This window comes from Vulpes lagopus, chromosome 2 (genome assembly GCF_018345385.1).
Source record: "Vulpes lagopus strain Blue_001 chromosome 2, ASM1834538v1, whole genome shotgun sequence".
Lineage (NCBI taxonomy): Eukaryota > Metazoa > Chordata > Mammalia > Carnivora > Canidae > Vulpes > Vulpes lagopus.
Genome location: NC_054825.1, coordinates 81,109,712 through 81,132,679, shown reverse-complemented (window position 1 = coordinate 81,132,679; position 22,968 = coordinate 81,109,712). Strand labels below are relative to the sequence as shown.

The following is a 22,968-nucleotide window of genomic DNA, read 5'->3' as shown; positions in this document are numbered from 1 at the left end:
CGCTGTCACTCGGTCACCTGCGGGGCGGGCGGGCGGGCGGGCGCTTCCGCGGCGGTTCTCCCGGGCCGGGCCGGGCCGGGCCGGGCCTCGCCGCTTGCTGCTGTCCGGGCGGCCCCGGAGGCCGCGCTGCGCCCGAGGAGTCCTGTGGCAGCTCCCGGGCCCCCGCCAGCCCGCAGGCCGGCTTACACGTGGGGGGCACAGTCCCCGCGCGCCCCGTGAAGACAGACGTGCCCGTGTCGGTTTCTTTACAGACGACAAGAGAAAAGTAGCAGAAATCAGTTGTGTGATGACAGCTTAGGACTCGCAAAAATCCCGAGGAACTAGAGCCCCGGTAGCGTAGACTTGTGCGGCCCATTCTGGTGCTGTGTCCGCTCCTCTGAACCTGCTTCACACTTGGCTCGCGACTTCACACACCGAAGCTTGTCCGTGGCCAGCAGCTGGCCCCGTGACGACGTCTTGGCCCTGGGATGTGCGAAGCGCCGCCTGAGAGCTGTGCTTTAGGATGGGTGCTACTCTGGTCCCCCTCCACCCCCTTTTTTTTGAATTTTTTATTTATTTACTTATGATAGAGAGAGAGAGGCAGAGACACAGGCGGAGGGAGAAGCAGGCTCCATGCGGGGAGCCCGACGTGGGACTCGACCCCAGGACTCCAGGATCACACCCCGGGCTGCAGGCATCACTAAACCACTGCGCCACCGGGGCTGCCCTATTCTTTATTTTTTAAAGATTTTATTTATTTATTCATGAGAGACATACAGAGAGACAGGCAGAGGCAGAGACAGAGGGAAAAGCAGGCCCCCTGCAGGGAGCCCGATGCAGAAATCCGGAAATCCCAGGACTCCAGGATCATGCCCTGGGCCAAAAGGCAGGCACCAAACCGCTGAGCCACCCAGGCGTCCCTATAGCAGAGCATTTAAATTTCATTCATCAGTTATCAAGCTTCTGCTTGTCTCTTTGCCCAGCAGGGTTAGGTGCAGATTTATACAAAAGAAACGTGCCAGGGCGACGAACCTCGATTTGGGATGTGAGACCAACAACAGCGATGTAGAATCTGTTTAGTGCAGAGGGTGTGCGATGAACCGAACTGGGCTGAGGGGTGATGCTTCTGCAAAGAGTCAGCAAGTAAAGGATAGATGCGGGGCATTGAAGAGAAGCGTGAATGAGGAATTTTAGTGAGGAAACTGTGTTCGAGAACCTGGAAGTGAGAATGAAATGACTTTTCTAGGGAACAGTGAAACTGATCTATTTGGGAAGTTCCTTTTGAGGAAAATGAGATTATGTGGGCAGGACCGAGAATAAGGAGAATTGTGTGAGACACATATAGCAAAGAAGTTTAGGTTTGACATACGTGTATATACACAGATGATTTTGGAAGTTTTAAAACTTTTAAGTCAGTGACTGTCATCTGGGGACAATTTTTGTCCCTCAGGGGACCTTTGGCAGTGTCATAACAGGGATCGGGAGAGGAGCTACTAGTATCTCGTGAGTAGAAGCCGGGAATGCTGCTGCTGAACGTCTTGCAGTAGGACCACCCCTCTGTAGGAAATAGTTAGACCCCATATGTCGGTGGTGCTGAGTTTGAGAAACCATGCTGGGAGGTGGTTGCTTGTGTGGCCAGCCTCTACTACCCCTGCTGTATGTAAGGGTGAACGACGAACGTTAGGGGTGATGAATGTTAAGCAGCAGTTCAGCTGGGAGAAGCTGACTCCGAGACCTCAAGGAGGAGGCTGGTGTTAGAGTCCTGGGAGCGGGGAGGCTGTAGGGAAATAGGATGAGGGTAATGAGAATGACAGGTAGTAGTAAAATGAGATGATTATTTAAATAACATTTTTTTCTGAGTTGGAAAATGTTATCTTCACTGAAAATAATTCATGTTCACTGTAGGAAATTTTGGAAATACAGAGATTGTGGGGAAAAAAAATTAAAAGAACTTATAGCCCCCACCCTCACCCCCAAGCAGAAAGAACAGTGTTAACATTTTCATGTGGTGGTTTTTTTCAGATCTTTTTTTTTATGCTGATAATTATTTTTCCTTTCTATAAAACTAGGATTACACGTTTTTCTCCCTGTGGGTTTTTATTATTTTGCCTTTTTCTTTTTTTTAGACTCAGCGTGTTATGAGTATTTCCCATTTCTTGAAAAATGCTCTTTTTACCATCGCAGTCTTTGTTTTGTGTGTTCTTTTGTAATTGGGAATTTCACTTATATTCAAATGAGACATTTTGAAGGAAGAATAGAATTTGATGACTGAATAACTATAGAAAACAACAGGGGTAAAAGTCTGTGGTATCTTCAAGGTTTTAAACCTTGGAAGCTAAAAGAATGGTAGAGCTACTGAAATAAATTGGAAGTCTCCGTAATTTTTTTGAGGGGGAGGTTTCTCATAATAATTTTCATCTCTGTGCCCTCACAGAGACCTATAGTGAGATTTTAATGAGGACCCTTGCTACCTGTCAGCTTACATTCTTCCTAAAACTCTAAAATTAATCTTTTTTTGGTTTCCTTTTATTTTTTCTTTTGTACAAAGCTTATTTTTCAGTTCTTAGCAATTCTTCCTTTTTCCTCCTCTTCTTCTTTTTTTTTTTTTTTTTTTAAAGATTTATTTATTTATTCATGAGAGAGAGAGGCAGAGACACAGGCAGAGAGAGAAGCAGGCTCCTCGCAGGGAGCCTGATGTGGGACTCAATCCCTGGCCCAGAGGTCACGCCATGAGCGGAGGGCAGACACTCAACCACTGAGCCACCCAGGTGTCCCCCTTTTTCCTCTTCTTGAAAAGTTTTTGAAAATACAGTTTCTATTAGGATACTAAATAAGGCTCTGGCGGTTGTTCATGTATCTGAAAGATTAAAGGACTAGTTTGGGTTTTTCGAATGTATAGATTGGTATAGTTTATAAGCAAGAGATGATTATAACTTTTCTGTAGGAAGAGGAATTATCTTTAATAATGCTTGCCTGGTGCCTTGTAACATCACAATATTATATAACATCACAATATAACATCACAATATTGCATTATCAGTCATCATACTCATGACCTATATCAGTTAATTTGGTGCTTTCTGGAAAATGTATTTAGGAAAGTAATTTAAAAAAAAATAACCATAAACCTTTTACAAATGGTACCTTTAGTGGAACATACACTTTCAACTTAGATAAGATACAGTTTGACTTTGCTGGATTCAAATGCTGTGTTAACTACTTCATGCTCATGTCCAAGTACCTTCTCTAATATGCATTCATTGTGGAGAAGTTTTTTATTTCCTGTCTTTGTTCTTGGGACATGATGAGGGTGGAGGTGGGAGAAGGAGTCTTCTGAAAGATACCCCAGTTTGCTTCTCCTATAACCACGTCTCTTTCAGTTTTGCACACTGTTTGGTGTGTGAAACTCTTTTTACCTTGAACAGTCATCCAGGAACTGCTCACCTATGTATGAATCATGAATGCCCTGTCTACCATCTCTTCTTCTCCCTAGTATAATCTTAGAACAGGCAACCTGGTGTTACATGGAAAGGCACTAACACTGGGTGTCACAGTTTTAGGCTTTCCTCTCCTCCTGGTGACTGAGTGTTTAATCTCATTTGTAAATCGAAATTATCCCCAAGGTCCTTTCCAGCTCTAAAAGTCTGTGAATCTGTGACTTATTTGCTTTTCAAGGGTAATTACCTCTGGTGAGACTATTAGTTTTTCACCTCTTAGAGTGCATTAATCATGTGCTGTCTTCCAAAGGCATTTGTAAAAGCTACTCCCATATAATTGGGGGAGAAATTTTAGAATGGAATTTAAGTGCCACTAGCATATAAACTCCAGGAGGGCAGGGATGGTTGTGTTGTTCGCTCATGTTTTCTCACTGCCAAGAATGGTAATTAGCCTGTAACATGTAATTAATATTTGTTGAATGAAAGGAATGGTTTGTTGTTAAGGAAAGACAAGCTTGTTGGAGTACTGCACAGATGCTCTGAGTATCTGGAAAGAACTCAGAATACAAACCAACTCGATTACAACCCAGTCATTCCTAGAATATAAAAATACCTCCAAGTGATAGTAAAGCATCTGTTGTTCAGTTGGTTGCCTTTCAAAACTCTTTAGTAATTACTGCCCTGATTGCCCCTCATACTGAGAGTACAGATTTATCCATTATCAGATCTTACTTTAGTGCCACCTTGACTTTTGAGTGTGCCTTTTACTCATATTTGCAAAGCCTTAGGCCCTGTTTATTTCCTATGCCACTTAATACCATCATTAACAGTGTATTTGCTGTTGTGGCCAAAGTAAATCATATAGATTGATTAAAATTTGGCCTTTTATCTCTGGAGGATTCGTGGCACAGCTGTGGGAAACTAGTACTCCTGGCATTCCTTTTCTGGTTATCCTATTTCTACAACTACCATGTAAAATAATCTTCAAGAGTAGTTTTTTTTTTTTTTTAAGATTTTATTTATTCATGAGAGATACACACACACACACACACACACACACACACGCAGAGAGAGAGAGGCACAGACCCAGGCAGAGGGAGAAGCAGGCTCCATGCAGGGAGCCTGACGTGGGAATTGATCCCAGGTCTCCAGGATCACACCCTGGGCTGAAGGCGGCTCTAAACCGCTGAGCCACCCGGGCTGCCCAAGAATAGTTTTAAAAAAAAATTTTTTTAAGTTTACTTAAGTTATCTCTACACCCAGTGTAAGGCTCGAACTCAGGACCCTGAGATCAAGGTCCCGAGTCAGTCCTTTACTGACTGAGCCAGCCAGGCGCCCCAAGAATAGTTTTGAATCATATGATTCCTATACAAACCTTCTCAGTAACTGTATTTTGTCTATAAAATTAAAGTCGAGGTTCCTGACCTGGTCTCCAGGACTTCTGCATTTTATCCAGTCTACTTTTCCTAGTCTATTTCCTCCATAATGACCTGAACTCAGTAACTATTTAATTATTGAGTAGTTGGTGTAGATAATAAAAGGCACAGTTTTTCTCACCTGTTTCCGGGTAAGGAAAGGCCAGTAGGTATGCTTGCATAGGGCGGCATTCATTATTTGGGGAATATTTACTGAAAAATAGCATCAGGGACAAGAGTTCATGAACTCCACATAAACAGTTTTTTCTCTTCTTGTTGGCAGACCTGTTTGGAAACGAAGTAATGATCAGAAGGAAATTACTTATGTGTACTTAATGGCATCGTTTGACTACTTAGTGAGCCCTACTACATTATTATGTGCCTGCAACATTGTTTGGATGCTTTATCAGTCTGGATGGCCTATGTTATTTTATAGTAACAACCCCCAAGTCTCAGTGGCTTCAAATAACAAAGGTCTATTTCTCCTTGATTCGTCCTACATGTGAGTTATCTGGGGGCTCTGCTCAATGTTATTCTTGCTGAGGAATGTGGGCAGATGGAACCTTAATCTCTGTCTTGTTGCTAGTTGCCACAATAGAGGGATGGTAATAGGAGTGAATCACACAAAGTGGCTCTCAAAGGCCTCTGTTTATATTTCATTGGCAAGAGTAAGTCACTGACCATACCCAACTTCAAGATGATGGGCAAGCATAACTCTATCATGTGTCTGAAAGGAGAGTTGGAATATCATGGCACAGTTTTAATGTTTACCACAGTTAAGGCACTCTCCCACTGACAATTTTTTTTTTTTTAATTTTTATTCATTTATGATAGTCACACAGAGAGCGAGAGAGAGGCAGAGACACAGGCAGAGGGAGAAGCAGGCTCCATGCACCGGGAGCCTGACGTGGGATTCGATCCTGCGTCTCCAGGATCGCGCCCTAGGCCAAAGGCAGGCGCCAAACCGCTGCGCCACCCAGGGATCCCTCCCACTGACAATTTTGAATATTTTGTGACTCCTCACTCCCAGCTGACCATTATCTTTCATGATTGACATAGTCTTTCTTTAGATAGGTTCCTTTGATCATCAGCTGTTTATTAAGTACTCACTATGTGCCAAGCAGTATTCTAGATACAATGAGCATGATTCCTGCTGTCATGGAGCTCACAGTCTAGTGGGAGGACATGAACAATGAGCAAACAAGCTAATTTCAGATAGTGATCATTGCCGTGGTGGGGGAAAAATACAAGGTACTGGTATAGAGAATGAAGGTGAGGTTGGGATCATTCTTGATGGGGTGGTCAGGGAAATCCTCTTGGGTGAGTAACATTTGAGCTGAGAGGTAGTAGCCCTGAGAGTATATGGGAGGAATATTTTAAGCAAAAGGAATGGTTTGGCTACAAGATGAAATGAACCTGCCATGTTTAAGGACAGAAGACCAGTGTGGCTAGAGGAATTAGGAGGAAACTGATATAATCCAAGAGAGAAATGATGGTAGTTGGGTCTAGGATGGTGGTAACAAAAATTGAGAGAAATGAATAGTTTGGAAATATGTTGAAACCGCATAGTCAATGGGTTGGAGACGGAATTTATGAAAAGAGAAACTAAGAATGCATCCTTTGGGGCTTTCAGCCACTGGGAGGATAATGTTTCTATTTACTGAACTAGGAACAATTGTGAGGATCAGATTTGAGAGGGTGGATATTAAGGGTTCTGTTTTCAATATGTGAAGTTCAAGAATTGTTGACTGGAACTGACATCCACATGGAGCTACTCACAGGCAGTTGGAGATATGATGTGATTCCTGTGCTGGAGAAGGATGTTCCCTAAGAGAAGGGGACGTTTTCAAATGTCAGCATACATTCTGATTTCAGCTCAGGGGACATAGTGATAACAAACCACTGAAATGGATGGGGATATGCGATGATCCTTGCAGATGTTGGTGTGTAGGAGAGTATAGGAAGGATTAGGAACCATTGTTATTGGGATGCTTAGGTGGCTCAGCAGTGGAGCATCTGCCTTTGGGCTCAGGGCATGATCCTGGAGTCCCGGGATCAAGTCCCATGTTGGGCTCCCCGCAGGGAACCTGTTTCTCCCTCTGCCTATGTGTCTGCCTCTCTCTCTGTGTCTCTCATGAATAAATAAATAAAATCTTAAGAAAAAAAAAAAGAACCATTGTTATAAAAGGATGCTAGATTAAAAAGATAAAAATCATTTTTTGAAGTTGTTAGGGTATATACTTCATCCTGTTGACTTCAAAGTTAGGCACAAGTGTTATAGATTGGTAACCTTAGTCCAGATCATGAAGATAGAACATTAAGATTCGTTTATATTAGCTTACCTTTTTTTTTCTTTTTGAGCTGTATATCTTATTGGAATATCCTTTTATACATAAAGTCTGTCTATATGGAATGCATCAGAAATACCTTTAGTAGGGATGCCTGAATGGCTCAGCGATTGAGCATCTGCCTTCGGCTCAGGACATGATCCTGTGGTCCCAGGATCGAGCCCCACATCAGGCTCCCCATGGGGAGCCGACTTCTCCCTCTACCTGTGTCTCTGCCTCTCTCTGTGTTTCTCATGCATTAATAAATAAAATCTTAAAAAACAAAACAAATACCTTTAGTAGCTAAACAAGGGGTCAGAAAGGATCTTTAAGGTGACGTTTAATATATGTATATGTTTATATACATTTCTGAGTTTAAGAAGACAATAAGAAAGGATTATTTTTCCTCCTTATGAATATTTCCAGAAAAATGCTGGAATATTCTAACAGGGAGATTAAGAGATAGACACCAAAACATGATAAGATAATCATCACTTGGATTTAGAAACCCTAAGTCTTCCTAAACTTTCAAGTGTTTGGGATCCCTGGGTGGCACAGCGGTTTGGCGCCTGCCTTTGGCCCAGGGCACGATCCTGGAGACCCGGGATCGAGTCCCACGTCGGGTTCCCGGTGCATGGACCCTGCTTCTCTCTCTGCCTGTGTCTCTGCCTCTCTCTCTCTCTCTCTCTCTCTCTCTCTCTCTCTCTCTGTGTGACTATCATAAATAAGTAAAAATTAAAAAAAATTCAAGTGTTTATGTAGCTATTTAAGAAGAAACATATTAATACTGTCAATATGTTTTATTATTTTTTTAAAAAATATTTTGTCATGTTTTTATTTAAATTTCAGTTAACATACAATTTAATATTAGTTACAAGTGTAAAATTTAGTGATTCATCACTGACATACAGCACCCAGTGCTCAGTCACAAATGCTCTCTTTGATACCCATCACCCATTTAACCCCCCCCATCCAGCCCTCCCCCTCCCCTGTTCATCTCCCCTCCAACAACCCTCAGCTTGTTCTCTATAGTTAAGAGTCTGTCATGGGAGGAAAATAAGGATTTTATTTTTAAGTAATGTCTGTCTTCAACTTGGGGCTCAAACTCACAACCCTAAGCTCAAGAGTCACACACTCTACCAACTGAGCCAGCCAGGCACCCACTACCAATACATTTTAATTTAGTTAAAAAATAATACATGCATTTGATACAAAATTCAGAAAGTCCAAAAGGGAAAAGTCTCCCTCTCACCTCATCTCCCAGCCATAGCACATATCCTCTCTCTAGAAGTGACTTTTGTCTCCAGTTTCTTGTTTAACCTTTCAGAGATATTCAGTGAATATACAGGCAAGCCCTGCACACTTTCTAGTGTAAGGTGTTAAAAAAAAAATTAAGTCTGTAGGTCCACAATTACTGGTAAAGTGATGATAAGCAGCCACCTAGTTCTCAGAATTTAGCTAACTTCTTTTTCTCATTAATACCAGTTCCGTAATGTAGTATACTCTGGGGACTTAACTCTTAAAAATAAGGAAGAGATGGTGGGAATGGTAATTCCCATATAACACCAATTTTTAAATTACCATTTCAGGGTAACTTAGCCATAAGAGAGTTAGAATTCAGTTTGGTCGGGCAGCCCCAGTGGCGCAGCGGTTTAGCGCCGCCTACAGCCCGGGGTGTGATCCTGGGACCAGGATCAAGTCCCGCGCTGGGCTCCCTGCATGGAGCCTGCTTCTCCCTCTGCCTGTGTCTCTGCCTCTCTCTCTGTGTCTCTATGAATAAATAAATAAAATCTTAAAAAAAAAATCAGTTTGGTCTAATTGAAATGTCTTATCTTGTACCCATTAAATCTCCAAAAATCTGTATTTTCATGCTTGATCTGCTTTCCTGAATTTGACATTATTTCTCAAACCAGCTTTCCATACATGGTGGACTGAATTAATAGAAGATGATGTGATGAATCATCAGCAAATAAAAAGCTCTTGTGGTTTATTCCAGGTACTAGGGGCTTTGAGTTGTTCTGAACACGGAATCAGAGTAAGGGTACTTAGTTTTATGATTTGAGTAGTAATATCAGGTTCTTGGTAAATCCATTTCCTCAGGAATAAACCTAGCAAGTGCAGTAGACATCCAGGTAACTTGATGGGACACCAGTTCCCTGGAGGGTGCGTGAATAAGCACTGCTTATATTTGTTCCTTCATTTTCTTCTCCATTGTTATTCATCTCCTGCCAATCAATCCATGCCCCATGTAACTGAGACATTCTTTCAAAATGTTAATCCTCAATCAGATTTGAATCTAAAAAGGATTAAAAGGCTCCAAACAACTCAAAAGAATGTATCATTTTTCTGCCAGTATACTAGCATTTCATATTGTTTCTAAACAGCACATTAACATGCCATTCACGTTGTCACTTTTTGAGTACAAGTGTTTGCAGTCTTTGTAAACTGCCTCCCCTTTGTCCAAATACACCTAAGTGTCACCTTTAGGAAATCATGGAATCATTTTTTAAATCTGGCTTGATAGTAAAGTATTTTTTAAAAGAATTTATTTATTCATGAGAAACAGAGACACAGACTGAGGGAGAAACAGGCTCCCTACAGGGAGTCCGACCTGAGACTCGATCCCAGGGCCCTGGGATCATGACCTGAGCCAAAGGCAGATAGATGTTCAACCACTGAGCCACCCAGGTGTCTCTAAAATATGTTTTTTTTAGTCCTTGTGATAAGTTGTAACTGCTCTACACTAGGTCACATGATCTGCTCAGCCCAACATTTGTTTTGATCATCATTGTAATAATTATAAAAATAAATTTAACACGTTGATTAAAATTTAGTGAAACCTTCATTGAGAACACTGGGTGAGTCCTACTGGACTAGAAGCTGTTGTTACTCTGTAAAATGACTCTTTAAATATCTTTGTTAAGCCACTTTCTTCTATGTCATAACTTAACTCAAGGAGCAATTTTCCCCCCTAAACTATCTGATAAATTATTGGAGATATTGCCACACTTAACGTATTGTATTCCAATGGCTTCTCTTGTGTTTCTCCCACTATAAATGAGTTATTTTACAATGGAAAAGTTGGGAGATTTAAGGGTATGAGCAGAAATGAGGCAGGAAACTACTAGTTGCCATGATGTAGCTGTATATAACACCAGAATTCTATACTGAAGTGATTTAGGTCACTATATTTTATAATTTTATAATTCTTTTGTGTTTCTCTACATAACTTAAGAATGTATGTGTTTCGAGGCATAAGAAACTTTATCATTTCCTGTTATGTATTATGCTAAAAAGAAACTTAATTCTTTTATTTAAAATGTAAATTTGGGGCAGCCCAGGTGGCTCAGCAGTTTAATGCCACCTTCAGCCCAGGGCCTGATCCTGGAGGCCTGGGATTGAGTCCTGCATCAGTCTCCCTGCATGGGGCCTGCTTCTCCCTCTGCCTGTGTCTCTGCCTCTCTCTCTCTCTCTCTCTCTCTCTCTCTCTCTCTGTGTGTGTCTCTCATGAATAAGTAAATAAAATCTTTTTTAAAAAAAATAAATTAGGGATCCCTGGGTGGCGCAGCAGTTTGGCTCCTGCCTTTGGCCCAGGGCGCGATCCTGGAGACCCGGGATCGAATCCCACATCGGGCTCCCAGTGCATGGAGCCTGCTTCTTCCTCCACCTGTGTCTCTGCCTCTCTCTCTCTCTCTGTGACTATCTTAAAAAGAATTAATTAATTAATTAATTAATTAATTAAAAATAAATAAAGTGTAATTTTTTTTTACTGTAGCAAAGTGACACAGAAAAATAAACTGAATATGATGATTTAACTGTAGAAAAATAAACAGGAAAAAGGGATTCAACTGTGATACCACTCTAGAAAGAACTTTTGTCCTTTCAGTCTCTTTTTAAAATTTTTTCCTGTGCTACGTGTACACATACACGGAAATACATAACACATATAGGAAACTGATATTAAAATTTGCTGACACCGCAAAACTGTACCTATTTCTTGCACCAAAGGCACCTTGCTTCATCAGTGAAGTTTACATATAGCTTAACAATAGCTAACATTTACAGTGATTAACCATTTGCCAGACACTGTAGCAAATGGATTATTTTATTTAATTCTCACAAGACTATTCTGAAAACAGGAGGTTAAGTAATTTGCCTGTGGTCACCTAACTATTAAGCGGTTAAAGCAGGACTCAAACCAGGGAGTCTGACTCTAGGACTTGTGTTGTTGCCCTGTTACAACATAGAGCCTCATCCTTTCAGTTGAATCACCTAAGAAAAGTACAACTTATATTACTACTTTCAGGTGCAGACTAAAACATGGTCTTGTTCGTCGTCAAGTTTCCAAAGGCGCAAACTCATACCACAGAGCCTTCTGTCATCAGGGGTGCCAGTAGTGCTCATAGTCCATTTCTGTCGGCAGAGCTTGGATTGGACGGCGGCTGTCCCTCTGCCCCTTGCCAGCCTTTTGTTGTTTCCCAGTGCAGTGGAGGCAGCAGTTTCAAACAGGAGTTGAAAGCATTGTTTTTATGAAAACTAATCGGAATACTTTAGATAGACCAGATGAAGGCAAATGACTCAAATGCTTCATACCAACTTGGATGGAGGTTACAAAGCTAAAGATAAGTGAAGTCAAACCATAACGGTTTAGAGTTTTGTACTGATACTGCTTGGTGACTGTCATTAGTTCTTGGGCCACTTGAAGGAAACCCAAAGTAGAAATCATAAATGATGGATATGCATTATTTTAAGGTACATGTGTACATCTCTCTCTGTTTTAAGTGAATCCTCATTTTAAATGATTTTTTGACAAAAAAGCCACCATTCCCAGTCACATTAAGAAAGGGCTTCTATCATATATTTGAAGAGCTCTATGATCATATTCTTTGACCCAGTCATGTGCTTATCTAGGGGAAATAATCAATTTTGTACAAATATGTATATCCATCAAAGTATTTTCTGACATAGCAAAAATAAAAATAACATTCATATACAATAGTATATATTCATTTAAATAATTTTCAAAAAGACTTTTTAATATACTTTTTAAAAGATTTTACAGGAGAGAAAGCCAGAGACAGAGCATGAGCAGTGGGGAGGGGCAGAGGGAGAGGGAGACTCCATGCTGAGCAGGGAACCTGATGCGGGCTTGGTCCCAGGACCCTGGGATCAAGCCCTGAGCCACTCAGGCACCCAAGATGTTTTAATATGTAGGAAAACATAATGTTAATGATAAAACACAGCCTATAAAACTAAACTGCATGAGAGGAGAAGCACTGAATTGTATGGGTGGTTGAATTTCTAGTGACTTTTTGTTTTAATATGACTTACTTTTAAGTATGAAAGTAATATGAATTACTTTTAAGTAATATTAGTATGAATGGCAAAATTTGAGGGCATCTGGGGGGCTCAGCGGGTAAGCGTCTGCCTTTGGCTCAGGTCATGATCTGGGGTCCTGGGATCGAGTCCCACATCGGGCTCCCTGCAGGGAGCCTGCTTCTCCCTCTGACTGCATCTCTGCCTCTCTCTCTCATGAATAAATGAATTTTTTTTTTTAAAAAAAAAGGCAATTTTTTGTATAAAAGGAGCATAAAGTTAAAAATGTTTTTCTATTCCCCAGCTGTGTGGTTCACCGCTGTGGAAGCATTCAGTGTGTGTTAGGATACTCTAACATGAGAGCGTTTTTAACCACGTTTATTTCCGATTTTTTTCCCTTTTTTTTTTTTGCAACATGCTTCCTTCTGCCCCCAAATCCAGGGATGTGGAGTTAGAGAGGAAGCAACAGGACATAGATTTCCTGTGCCCACATCCGATTCTCTCTCTTTCTCCCTCCCTAACTTTCACATAACTCTTGCTGACTGCATCTACAGTCCTTGAGAGGAATACTACCTCCAGCCCAAGGAGCAAGGACATGCCATTTAAACTATATCATTGCAGGACATTGGTATATATATTTTTATATAGCCCACAAATAAACTTTGCTCACTGAAGTAATCTAGTATCTGATCTGTCTTTTTAACTTACGGAAATTTTAATTTATTTTTATTATTTTTAAAGATTTTATTGATTCATTTTGAGAGAGAGAGCATAAGTGAGGCAGAGAGAGAGGGGACGCAAGCTGCCTAATGGATGTCTGGCTCCATCTCAGGACCCCTGGACCGTGACCCAAGCTGAAGGCAGACACCCAACTAACTGAGCCATCCAGGTGCCCAGACTTATGGAAATTTTTAATCATGTGGAAAAACAGGGTCGCCTGGGTGGCTCAGCAGTTGAGCGTCTACCTTAAGCTCAAATGATGATCCCACGTCCCGGGATCGAGTCCCTAATCAGGCTCCCTGTAGGAAGCCTGCTTCTCCCTCTGCCTGTGTCTCTGCCTCTCCCTGTGTGTGTCTCATGAATAAATAAACAAAATCTTTAAAAAAAAAATCATGGAAAAACAGAGGATGGTATATTAAACATCTCAATTACTCAGCTTCAGTCATAATCAGCATTTCTTGTTTCATTGATTTTTCCCCTCCTTGGTGGAAATCCCAAAAATAATCTGTTTTCATCTGTATTATATATGTATATGTATCTGTAAAAGACTCTTTAAAAGAAAACAAAAATATCGTAATAATACCATTCAACTAGAAATAATTAACAGTGATTAATAATAATTCCTTACTCTCATACACTGCTGATGGAAATGTAAAATAGTACAACTTATCAAAATTTGGCAGTTTTCTTAAAAAGGTAAACATATACCTATCATCATCCCACTCTTAGGTATTTACCGAAGAGGAATGAAAGTACCTGTTCATGCTAAGACTCATACAGGACTATTCATAGCAGCTTTATTAGTAATAGCTACAACTGGAAACAACCCAAATGTCCATCAGCAGATGAATGGATAAGCAAATACTCACACAATAGAATACTGCTCTGCAATTAAAAAAAAAAAAGGGCTTGATACATGTAACAACATGGTTGATTCCCAAATTAGTAATGTTGAGTAAAAGAAACCATACCCTCCCTCCAAAAAAAGAGTATATAGTATATGATTCTATTTATATGAAATAGTAGAAAATGCAACCTAATCTATAGTGACAGCACATCAACTGGTTGGGGAGAAATTATAAAGTGACACTGGAAATTTTTGAAGATGAGGGATATATTGACTGTGATAATGGTTTAATGGGTGTGTATGCCTAAATACACTTTATGTACAGTTTATTTTTTGTTAGTTATACTTTAAGTTGTAAAGAGTTCCTTAATATCATTTATCCAGTCAATATTCAAATTTCCCTAATTATTATACTTAAAAAAAAAAAGTTTTATTTATTTGACAGTGAGTAAGAGAATACAAGCAGTGGGGAAAGGCCGAGGCAGAGGCAGAAGTGGGCGCCCTGCTATGTGGGGCTCCATCCCAGGACCCTGGGATCTTGACCCAAGTTGAAGGCAGTTGCTTAAGTGACTGAGCCCCCCAGGAGACCCTAATTATTATACATTTTAACAGTTTTTAAAATATAGGATATTAAGCAATGTCCACACATTGTATTCAGTTAATGCAGTGTCTTTTAGTATGTAGCTTCCTCTTTATTTTTCTTTCTTGCAAAGTATTTGTTGAGGAAACGGAGTTTTGTGTCCCAAAGAACTTGTTTTCTTGATTTTTCTGATTACATCTCCATGGTAGTGCTTAATAGGTTCCTTTCTGACTTCTATTTTGTATTAAATTTTTTAAAATTTAAATTTCCATTAGCCAATGTATAGTACATCCTCAGTTTCAGATGTTCAGTAATTCATCAGTTGTGTAGACTGGTAGTTGGTAACAGGCAGTTGAAGTTTGCTGATGTTCAGGCTAGATTTTTTGGCAAGGATATGTAATAGTGTTGTGGAGTCTTCCTGTTGTATCACATCGGAAGGCATATAGCATCTGAATCTCATTTGTGATGCTAACGTTAGGAAGAGTTCCCCCCTCAGCTTTGTATCTGTTTTGGTTTTGTATTCATGCTCAAACTGAACAACCATTTCTGGAGAACTGAAAATACATAAATAAGGAATGCTCCAGATTCTGATTTTCAGGTGCCTAAGAGTTGTTACTGTGGTTGCTTAAATAGAGAGCGTGCTTTTCTTTTTTATAGTAACTCTTTGTCTTCAGGACTCAGCTCTGGTATGACACAAGATGTATTTCCAGATATTTCACTGCCCCTCAAATTAGATTCACTGCTGCTGCTTTTTTAGCAACCTGTACTATCTATTCCTCTTAGTACAAATCTGTTCCTCTTTTATAGCCCGTACTGTTTTATATTTATTCACTTTCTTACTTGTCATCCCCCTCCCTCCCCTAGGCCATGAGCTTCTTGAGAAATAAGATATGTACTACTTACTCATCCCTTGATACATGGTAGGTGCTCAGTAAATGCATGTTGAATTGACTACATGTGCTTTCTTTCCTTTAATCATTTAAAAAATGAACTTTAAAATACTAGTCCTTTGGGATCCTTTGGGATCCCTGGGTGGCTCTGCAGGTTAGTGCCTGCCTTCGGCCGAGGGCATGATTTATTTTAGTTTTTAAGGATTATTTATTTATTTATTTATTATTTATTTATTTATTCATGAGAGACAGAGACAGAGAGGCAGAGACACAGAGGGAGAAGCAGGCTCCATGCAGGGAGCCCAACGTGGGACTCGATCCCAGGACTCCAAGATCACGCCCTGGGCCGAAGGCAGGCGCTAAACTGCTGAGGCACCCAGGGATCCCCTGCACCCCAGTTTTTTAAAGTCAGGTTGTTGAGGTCTTACTGACAAGAGTTTTGACATACACAGAGTTGTATGTATAGTCACTACCACCTTCAAGAAATAAAACATGCGGGATCCCTGGGTGGCGCAGCGGTTTAGCGCCTGCCTTTGGCCCAGGGCGCGATCCTGGAGACCCGGGATCGAATCCCACTCGGGCTCCCGGTGCATGGAGCCTGCTTCTCCCTCTGCCTATGTCTCTGTCTCTCTCTCTCTCTGTGACTATCATAAATAAATAAAAATTAAAAAAAAAAAAAGAAATAAAATATGCTTCACTACAAAAAGTTCCCTCATAGCCCTTTACATCTACTTTTCCTTCCTAGGGATTCTGGCAACCATTGCTGTTTTTCTTTCCCTATAAATTTACCTTTTCTAGAATATCATAAAAATGAATATCATAAAAATGAAGTTATATAGTATATAGCATTTGGAGTCTTACTTCTCATTAGCATAATGAGATTGAGACATATTTGTTGTTGTCATATGTATTAATAATTCCTTTTTATTGCTGAGTAGTTGGTAATTTTTATAGGAAAGTGAACTTTTTAACTGAGGTGGGGTGACCACATATTCCAATTTGCTTGGTATAAACCTGGTTTATGCCTGTTCACCCAGCACAATTTTTTAAAAAATATTTTATTTATTCATGAGAAAGAGAGAGAGAGAGAGAGGCGCAGAGACACAGGGAGAGGGAGAAGGAAGCTCCATGCAGGGAGCCTGACATGGGACTCGATCCCAGGACACCAGATCACACCCTGGGCTGAAGGCGGCGCTAAACTGCTGAGCCACCCAGGCTGCCCGCAGCACAATTTTTAATACTGCTTCCTTTCATTCTCAATCCTGATTTAGATGATTAATTTTATTTATATATGCGCACTTGCATATATATATATATATGTTTACTTGCTTGCTCTGCAGTGTTGTCAGATTTGTTTTCCAAAATACCAAAATTGTATGTATATATATTTTATATAAATACTGTGAGTGATAATAGCAGTAATAACTTACAGATAAGCTTATTTTGATCTTCATAGCATCCCCATTTTGTACTTGAAAAAACAGATTAAAAAAAAGAATAAATTACCTACCAAAAATCATGAACTAGAAAGTGATAAAACCTGCATCATCTCTATGCACATTCACCCTTAATCTCATATTACTTGGGGTGCAATGTGTTGGGTAAGAGCAGAGGCAGTGGCAGCAGAAGGCCTGCGTCCCACGCCTGACTCTTACCACTTTTTTGCTGTTTGACTTTGGGCAAATTATGTCATCTTTGTGTGCCTCTGCTTCACCATCTATTAAAAGGGCATGATGGGATGTCTAAATGCCCATGGCTAAGTTTTTGCTAAAGGCTACCTATTAATTTTTCATGATATCGTTATTTCATTAACAGCATTGCAGTGGAACTTCTCTCCATCAACAAAAACTTACCCCCCACCCAAAAAAATAGTTGGGGTACATTTTGCTCTTGTCTCCTTCTAATTAAAAAAATTATATTAATCTTTAATAATATAGTATCCAATTATGAAGTCCTTCAACATTTAGATAGTGTAGTCTTTGGTGTAGTAAATCAGTTCCACAAACTGTGTTCCTAGAAACATCTGCATCTTTCAAATTTTATATGTATCTGTCAAAATTTTAAAAAGTAGGATAGTGGCCAATTTTGGGAAGCAGAGCAAAATAAAATTAGGCCTCTCAGAGCCTTACTAATGTATTTAATTAATTTCCAAGAAGTAATTTAATATGCAGCATATCCAATTTTTTGTGAATAGAGTAAAACATATATTAATCTATGTGAATACTCCGAACATAATTCAGGAAATCCTGTAGTAAGAGGTAGGTAACTATTAGAGATTTGGGGATTTTGTCATGAACACTGTAGGTTAAAGAATGATTCCTAGAGACCAGGAAAGACTGGTGACAGGAAAATCAAATAATTCTTACAATAATTTGGGCTTGAAGTGATGGGGCTAGAGTTCCAAATGCAGCACCTTGAACCACTTGGCCATCTTGACTGCTAGTAGGGCTAGCGTTTTGACAGTGGGGGGATTAAAAGGTCAGAACGGATCCATGCAACATTTTAAAGAAAGATTCAAGAAGACTTAGTGATCAGTTGGAGGGAAGGAGGGAGAAGTCAGAATAACTCCTGGGTTTTTAGTTGAGAGAAGTTTGATGCCAGCAATTTAAAATGTGGTAGGTAGGAAGGGCTGTTAGTTGGTCTGACGTTGGAAGAGATTGAAGAGGTTTATTTTAGGTGTGTTGACTTGGACCTACCAGTGCCAGATCAGGAGGAGAGATTGGGTCTAGAGAAATAGCTGAAGCCTTGAGAGCATGCTTTTTCAATTTTAGTGTAGAAATGAGAGTTGTTGAAGGAAAAGGAACCAAAAAGGGAGTAAGGGAACAAAGAAAGTCAAGATACTGTAGTGCTATGGTCTGTGAATAAGTTTGCACGCATGTGTGTGTGTGTGTGTGTGTGTTGAGGGTGTAATGAAGTGATGAAAAAGCTAAATGGTGATGAAGAATGAGCAATCTTTAGGGTTGGCTTAGCTGACCCTGCTATGAGCAGCATCAGTGTTATAAAAGACTCCCTTACAGCTTCAAGTCACCTTGAAGATGCAGTTGTTTTTCAGATGGGAGGACAAAATAAAATCAAGGTTGTAAAGGGTTAAAGAGAAAATGGAAACTGAAAAGCACTCATTGTAGAAGTTTGGCAGGAAAGAGAATTAGAGAAAGAGTATAGGAGTTGGTAGAGGAAACCTGAGAATGTTTGAAAGCAGAAGGGGAGGAATCAGTTCAAACAGAGAAACTGAAGATATAGAAGGGGGGTGGGGGAGCTAAGTCCCAAATGAGGTGAGAAGGCACGAACTGAGATAATTTTCTCAGCTCTAGATAGAGCTGTCCTAATTTTGGAAAAGGTAAAATAGAGCCTTCCTATGAAATGTTACCTCTGCATGTTGGCATTTACACCTTTTTCACTTTTTTTTACTATAAGGGAGTTGTGTAATTAAACCGTTTTTTATAAGACAGTGACCTCGTTATGTTATTTATTCAGATTATGAAAATAATTCATGTTCATTGTAGAAAACAGAGAAACCTGTAAATATATATATATTTTTTAAAGATTTTATTTCATGAGAAATAAAATTCATGAGACACACACAGAGAGAGAAAAGCAGAGACACAGGCAGAGGGAGAAGCAGGCTCCACGCAGGGAGCCCGACGTGGGACTCCATCCCAGATCTCCAGGATCACACCCTCGGCCAAAGGCAGTGCTAAACCACTGAGCCACCTGGGCTGCCCGAGAAACCTATAAATGAAGGGAACAAGTCACCTGTAATTCCACTAGCAATAAATAATTTTTATTAGTTTTGATAGACCTCTTTTGAATGCATTGATCATTTATATACACACACACATACTTATATGTATATAGCTTAGATAGCTTTTGAATGACCATTTTTTAACCTCTTTATAAGGCGATTATTTTTTGAACTTTCCGCTCACAAAACATTCTTTGAAAATGGTGTTTTTAATATTTCATTGTAAGCACTGATCCCATCTGTATGAACCTTAGCATTCTCAATTTCCTTTTTTTATCACCTTGTTTTTTAACCTGATGCAAACTTCATTGTTAGATATTTCAATAAGTGCTGCAGATACCAAAGCAGTTATTAAGTGTCTGGTAGCTGAATTTAGGTGGAGGGAATCCATAGCCTCAGGCTCTAAGGATTGTACCAGAAAAATCTCATCTTTAACCTTCTGTTCCTCTCACCTTCATTGAAATTCTTGAAGAAAAAAGTCTGTGTTCATCCTTCCCATTTATTTTCTTGTGTGGCAGCTGCCTTCTGGGGAAACCTGTGATTTGTCTGTTTCTTAGCTTTACATATCAACTGTTGGACTTAGAGAAGAGTTTCCCCTTATAGGGTAAGGGAAGGATAAGAGGTAGAACTCCCATGTAGTTGATATGCATTTGTCTCTTGACATCTCCTAGAAGAATTAGTACCCTCATCTTAGCTGTCCTGGCTGGCAAGTGCTAACGGTCCTGTGGTTAGGGATGGGGATGAGGTGCAGTCACTTCACGGAGACAAAGATGCGGTAGCGTAGCGTGGATTCTGTGCCCTCCACTCTGCCCCTGACCAGCCTAGTTATCTCCTGGACTGCAGTGTTAGGCTCAAGCTTTAAATTCTAAAACCACTTTATTTATGTATTTTATAATTACACAGTAATGGTTATATACAGTTTTCAGCCTCTGGACTCTTAGGGAATACCATTCAAGCCTTTTGTGAGAGTCTGTGGTGGTAATTGGAGGAGAATACTTGATACCAAGAATATTAATGATTATAATTCTCTGTGCACAAACATGCTTTGCTTTTTAAGAAGAGAAATGGGGATCCCTGGGTGGCGCAGCGGTTTGGCGCCTGCCTTTGGCCCAGGGCGCGATCCTGGAGACCCGGGATCGAATCCCACGTCGGGCTTCCAGTGCATGGAGCCTGCTTCTCCCTCTGCCTGTGTCTCTGCCTCTCTCTCTCTCTCTCTCTCTCTCTCTCTCTCTGTGACTACCATGAATAAATACAAAAATTAAAAAAAAAATAAGAAGAGAAATGAAGTTGCCTAGTGAGATTGCAGAGTTAAATACAATGTAAATAGTTGATATATTGCTAGTATATTAATATAAAATGAAAGCTTAAATTAACTTGATCTTGAACTATATAATAAGTTATTAGGGACAAAAGTCCAGACATGTTTCATTCCTTTATGATGAGTTTTTTCCATTGCTGTGAGTAGGTAGGGAGTATGCAAACACTTAGAGCTGTTTAATGTCTTGATTTGACAGCCGTGAATCCCTTTTCATCTTTCTGATAAGAGATAGCTACTGTGTAAGGAGGATTCAACCCTTCAGCTCCTTCTACATGCTGGGTTTTTCCTACTTTCTAAAGAAAATATCCATAGTAATCACTTTCTTATCTTTATTTTTAAAAATGTGAAAAAAATAAATAAAAAATAAATAAAAATAAAAAATAATGTGTTATATTCAATGTTCAGAACATAAAGTTAGGTAAAGTTAATATTTTGGATTCTTCTCAGTATCTCCTAGTCCTTTTATTCTCTTTAGGTGCTTCCTTTTGTTCTTTTTTCATTAAAAGATTATCTTTTCTAGTTTCTATAATCATTGTCTTCATCCACTTTTAATCCTGTTTCAGATTATTCTCTTTTTGAATATTATCAAACAGCACTGTGGAAACACCTAGGAGCCTCAGCAGTTGCTTTAAACTATTTTAATAGCACTGTCAAATGTTCTGGAGGGGAAAGGATAATCTTACTGCCCAAGAAGGGTGGCACCAAATGCATAAGATATAAAACAAAATGGAATTTGTAGTGTAAAAAATCCTCTGTAATGAGACATTGCCAATTACAATTTTGATAATTTACTTTTTTAAAGCTTTATTGAAGTATAATTTACATACTGTAAAATACACCCGTTTTAAATTACAGCTCACTTAGTACAAGTATATACAGAATTGTATAATCCTCAACCACAATCTAATTTTAGAACATTCCATCACTGCCATCACCCCCAGAGAAGCGTTGTGTCCATTTCCAGTTACTCTCACTCCCACCTCAGCTGTAGGCAACCATTAATCTACTTTCTGTCTCTGTGCTCTTTACTTTTTTTCTTTTTAAGATTTCATTTATTTGAGAGAGAGCACGAGCAGAGAGAGAGGCAGAAGGAGAGAGACAAACCGACTCCCGGAGTGGAGAACCTTTCTTGGGGCTCCATCCCAGGATCCTGAAATCATGACCCAAGCTGAAGTCAGATGCTTAACCAACTCAGCCACCCAAGTGCCCCTGTATCCTCTCTACTTCTATGGACATTTCATATAAATGAAATCACATAATATCTTGTCTTCTGTGTTTGGCTTCTTTCACTTAGTGTGATGTTTCATACCTAGTGTTACATGTATTAATATTTTGTTCATTTTTGTTGTTGAGTAGTATTCCCAACAAATATATCATGTTTTGTTTTTCCATTCACCAACTGATAGACATTTGAGTTGTTTCCACTTTTTTGGCTATTCTGAATAATGTTTTTATCAACATTTGCATACAAGTCTTTGTGTTGACATAAACTTTCATTTCTTGTTAGTAAATATGTAGGAGTGGAATTACTGGGTCATATGGTAAATCCGTATTTAACCTTTCAAGAAACTGCCAACCTCTTTCCCCGAGTCACTGTGCCATTTTACCTTCCTACAGTAATGTGTGATGGTTCCAGTTTCTCCACATCCTTCTCAGCATTTGTTATTTTGTGTCATTTTTATTATAGCCATTATGGTGGTTGTGAAATAGTGCGTCATTGTGGTTTTAACTTGCATCATCATCATGGCATGTCCTTGTTCTGCTGTTGTTGGTTGGAGTTTTTGATCGATGTTGATTTTATTCTGTTGGTTGATAGTATTGTCTTACAGCCTTGTTGAATTTGTCTATTTGTTCCATCAGTCATTGGAAGGGGATATTGTTTATTTGCTCCATATGTTTTCAGATTCATTAGTGCTCTGAAATTTTACAGTTATGTGCCTTGTAGGTGTATTTTCATCCCCAATGCTGACCTCATTGTGCTCTTTCAATGTGGAAATTCATGTCCTTCAATCCTGTACATTTTTCAGTTATTTCCTTGATTTCTTCTTTGTCTTCCCTGTATTCTTTCTGAAATTCCATTTATTTGGATATTGGTTCAAGCCAATGTTACCTTTTTTTTCTGTATTTCAGGAGATAGCCTCAAGTTTCTCTTCAAGCTTTCTATTGATTTTTTTTCTGTCTTATTATATCCTATTTTTATTTTCCAAATCTTTGTTGCTTTGTTTCTTGTCTCATTTGTGGTTCATGTATACAATTTGTTCTTGTCGCTCGAGGATTTCTGCAAGTCAGGTTTATTGTGATATAGTTTATGTCTGATAAAAATTCACCTGTTTTAGTGCATAGTTCTATTAGTTTTGACAGGTAACTATCACCATAATCAAGATGGAAAACAGTTCT

At 39.6% G+C, this 22,968-nt stretch overlaps 1 protein-coding gene across 4 annotated transcripts in view; it reads left to right on the top strand.

Annotated features, from left to right (window-relative positions):
• Nucleotides 1–22,968, top strand: part of KATNBL1 (katanin regulatory subunit B1 like 1) — a 55,665-nt gene that overhangs the window by 16,475 nt on the left and 16,222 nt on the right. Inside the window, exon 2 of one of the 4 annotated variants that reach the window (XM_041744265.1) lies at nucleotides 5,115–5,333. The exons of 2 other annotated variants lie outside the window; for them this stretch is intronic. The gene's annotated coding sequence lies outside the window, so the exon portion shown is untranslated. Of the gene's footprint in view, nucleotides 1–5,114; nucleotides 5,334–15,485; nucleotides 15,542–22,968 lie in introns of all 4 variants that reach the window. One more of the 4 variants, XM_041744264.1, reaches the window with a different exon arrangement.